General features: G+C 41.5%; 1 non-coding gene across 1 annotated transcript; it reads left to right on the plus strand.

Annotated features, from left to right (window-relative positions):
* Positions 1 to 864: 864 nt before the first annotated feature.
* Positions 865 to 936, plus strand: TRNAE-CUC (transfer RNA glutamic acid (anticodon CUC)). Its single transcript has one exon. It is a non-coding gene; the product is annotated as a tRNA-Glu (tRNA).
* The last annotated feature ends 2,772 nt before the right edge of the window (positions 937 to 3,708 follow it).

The following is a 3,708-nucleotide window of genomic DNA, read 5'->3' on the forward strand; positions in this document are numbered from 1 at the left end:
CGTGGATCCTGACTTGTCATGCGTATATATTGCAAATACAGATATATTTGTAAAGGCACAGAGGGTTTGAAAAGATTCCTCTTAGAAGCTTAGCACTTGAGTTATGACAGGTGAAACAGTTCAAAGAAGACACCTCCTTTAGATCCGTACAGATTCAGTATGAAGGGCTGGACTGAGATCTCAAAAAACCCAAGAGCTAGCTTGATCCAGCTTCCACTGAAATATGTCAGAATGCCTGGAATACATTGGGTCTTAAATGCAGCTGGGTTTGGCTTTGCTAAGGAGCAACAGATGTAGACAAGCCATAGGTGAAATTAAAAAAAAAAAAAAAAAAATAACACTATGAAAAAAGGAGACCGTGTTAAGACCCATTTGGCATCATGAGTACTCTACCATCGTTATGGCATTCAGTTGCCCGAACATAGGCATTCCGTACAATTTAATCTCCTAGAGTCCTGCAAGGATTTTCCCAGGCCCCTCCAAGCCCCTTCTAGTCTGACAGAAGTGATGCGCATAGCATTAGGTGCCTATTTTTACACAAATCAAATTAACCCCAAGGGTAAGATTAATTTAACGTACCTCTGGGCATTTTAACATTCGGCAACGAGTCTAACCTGGTCACCTTGACAATAGTTGGTAGAGAAATAGGGAACTCAGGTGGGAGACTCATACCATCTGAAGATATGTATTTTAGAAGGGTGGGAAGAATTCCCTTTCTCTCTCCAGGGACTGCTGAGGGAACGCAAATCCCTAAATTAGAGAAATTTTACATAGCTAAATTTAGGTGAGATTGTCCTCTCCCTGGGAGACTGATAAACTAGTATTCTCATCTAATCTAATCTGTTCGACAGGGGGCTTCTGCCTTCCCTGGTGGTCTAGTGGCTAGGATTCGGCGCTCTCACCGCCGCGGCCCGGGTTCGATTCCCGGCCAGGGAAGCAGTCCTGCGTTAGAGCCCCGTGGCTGGGGCATGAGGAAGGTGCTCAGGGTGGTATCCACTCTCTGTTACTAAAGTCCCTTCCCAGCAACGTTCCCGGTTTATACTACGTGCCTAAACCAGCTTTATATCCTTTATATGTCTTCCCCCATTCTGTGGGCTTCCACCACTCCCCCAAATGCTGTTTCTGAGAGCAGCCTGACTTGGGCCCCATCACACAGGAAGCAGAACGTTTAAGCACTAGGGTGCCAACAAGCAGTTTGCTGTGGGTCATTGTTGCATCTGCCTGGTGAAGCTCACCCAGGGCGTGCCGGCTACATTAATTCCTACAACGTACAACTCCCATCATGGGTTATTTTTCCTGCAAGGATAAACCTCGTTAAGGCACACACTGGATGTCTCTGTCCTTCTGCATTACCCACCAAGAACACCCAGGTACTTCAGCAAAGACAATCCTGTGAAAGGATTTGACCAAGCTCAAGGGAGGAGCAACCCACACCACCTTCCCACAGCCACTTCCCTATGTGCACTTGTGCTGGTTTTGGCTGGGGTAGAGTTAATTTTCTTCACGGTAGCTAGTATGGGGCAATGTTTTGGATTTGTGCTGGAAACAGTGTTGATAACACAGGGATGTTTTCGTTACCGCTGAGCAGTGCTTACACAGAGTCAAGGCCCTTTCTGCTTCTCACACCACCCCACCAGCGAGCAGGCCGGGGGTGTGCAGGAAGCTGGGAGGGGACACAAACTGACCAAAGGGATATTCCGTACCGTATGACGTCATGCTCAGCATGTAAAGCTGGGGGAAGAAGAAGGAAGCGGGGGACGTTCGGAGTGATGGCATTTGTCTTCCCAAGTAACTGTTACGCGTGATGGAGCCCTGCTTTCCTGGAGATGGGTGAACGCCTGCCTGCCGGTGGGAAGTAGTGAATGAATTCCTTATCTTGCTTTGCTTGCGTGTGCGGCTTTTGCTTCACCTATTAAACTGTCTTTATCTCAGCCCACGAGTTTTCTCGCTTTTACTCTCTTGATTCTCTCCCCCATCCCACCGGGGGGAAATGAGCGAGCAGCGGCGTGGGGCTTAGCTGCCTACGGGGTTAAACCAAGACACCACATCAGGTGAACTGTGATAAGTTCATATTTGACCACGTAACTCCATATGCATTTTATTAGGTTTACAAGCTGTTGGTGAAATGCCTTGACTAGTGAACCATATAGTTTCATAAGTGCCTTGATCTTTTTCAGTCTTCTGTGTTTTGGAATCAGCTCCAGGGCCATCTCTTAACAGCTGGTTTACCTTCTGATATTCTATCTTAATGAAATGTTTTGTGGTTTCTGTATGAACTGTGCGAGCTCCTATTACACAAACATTACCCTATTATCATAGTGTGGAAAAGTTGGAACAAAACAATTTTATGTCCAAATGTTAAAATAATAGGAAATTTCTAGACAGTAAGTTAAAATAGACTGCTGCTTGTAAAACAATCTTTTATATGCCTTGTTTGGTTTTGTGTACCAGAGAAATGGCCTAGTCAGCATATTTGATTTCTTACAAACATAATGCATATGAATAAGCTTTGAATAATAAGTAGGTCCCATAAAATACAATAATTAACTCCTCTACACATTGAAAGTTTTATAAAATGCCTCTTTATATCACAAAAATAGGGTAACCACTGTTCTAGGGACTGAATGCGCTCACAAATGTGCTCATAAAAATGTAAAAGAAGCAGTCCAGGGGAAAAGCAACAAAGAAGAATGAGCCTACTGAGACTGGAGAAGATGGATGTGACAACCAAAAGTTGTATAGTTATGTGAAGTGAGTGACATACGGTGGCTGTTTTTGATAGCAGACAATCATAATTAGATCATATGCTCCAGCAGAGAAACTCATAATAAGATACTAGCAAGAAGAGAAGAAATTTAAACTTAGCAATTCATTTGACAAATATAAAGAGAAGAAGAATTTTTAAAACTGACAAAACATAAGGTTTCTGGAAAACATAATTCAGGCACGTGAAAAATAATGGAGACAAAAAAATGGAATCTCTCAAGTTCAGTGTAGAAAACACAGATATAATAGTGAGAGGAAATGGAGTGATGAAATTAATAAATCAGAAGATGCAGCCTAAAAAGTTAATATTAAAGTAACAGAAACATGAAAAACTTTATGGGTGGCAAAGCAAATGATTATTAGCATCAAAAAAGAATAGGAGAATATGCTTACACTGACAATTAATGCATAAAATGGATATTTTTTCAAGAGTTTCTGAACAGATCAGGACTATCTTTATAGACATTGCATTGCTCCCCAAATCTTTTTACCTGCAAAGAGTTATGCACTACAAAGAAAAGTGCAAATGCTCCTAAGAACCTGAAATCACCTGCTATTAATAAAGTGCACGAAACTTCTAAAGGTGACCAAAATATGACTGTCTACACCATTTCTGAAATAATGCTTGAAAAGAAGAGAAAGTAGGAACTACAGTGGTTTTAATTGTCTAACTGCTGAAGAAAAAATACTTGTCAAACTGCAATTACTGTCACAGCACAGCTTTACTGACAGTATCAGAGAATTCTTAGCCAGATTATTGTACACAGTGGAAGAAACTAAAGACAAGAAACAAAAATTAAAAGTATGACATTTCAGAGGAGGAAGATTGTATTTTGAATCCTATAGAAAGCTTGAGAATAAATTGCTAGTCATCATTAACTGTACTCATTTTGATGCTTTGATGCTCTTTACCAGAGCACTTTATGGAAGGATAATGGAGAA

This window comes from Nipponia nippon, unplaced genomic scaffold (genome assembly GCF_047370975.1).
Source record: "Nipponia nippon isolate SJK-2023a ecotype South Korea unplaced genomic scaffold, ASM4737097v1 scaffold_4, whole genome shotgun sequence".
NCBI classification, from domain to species: Eukaryota; Metazoa; Chordata; class Aves; order Pelecaniformes; family Threskiornithidae; genus Nipponia; species Nipponia nippon.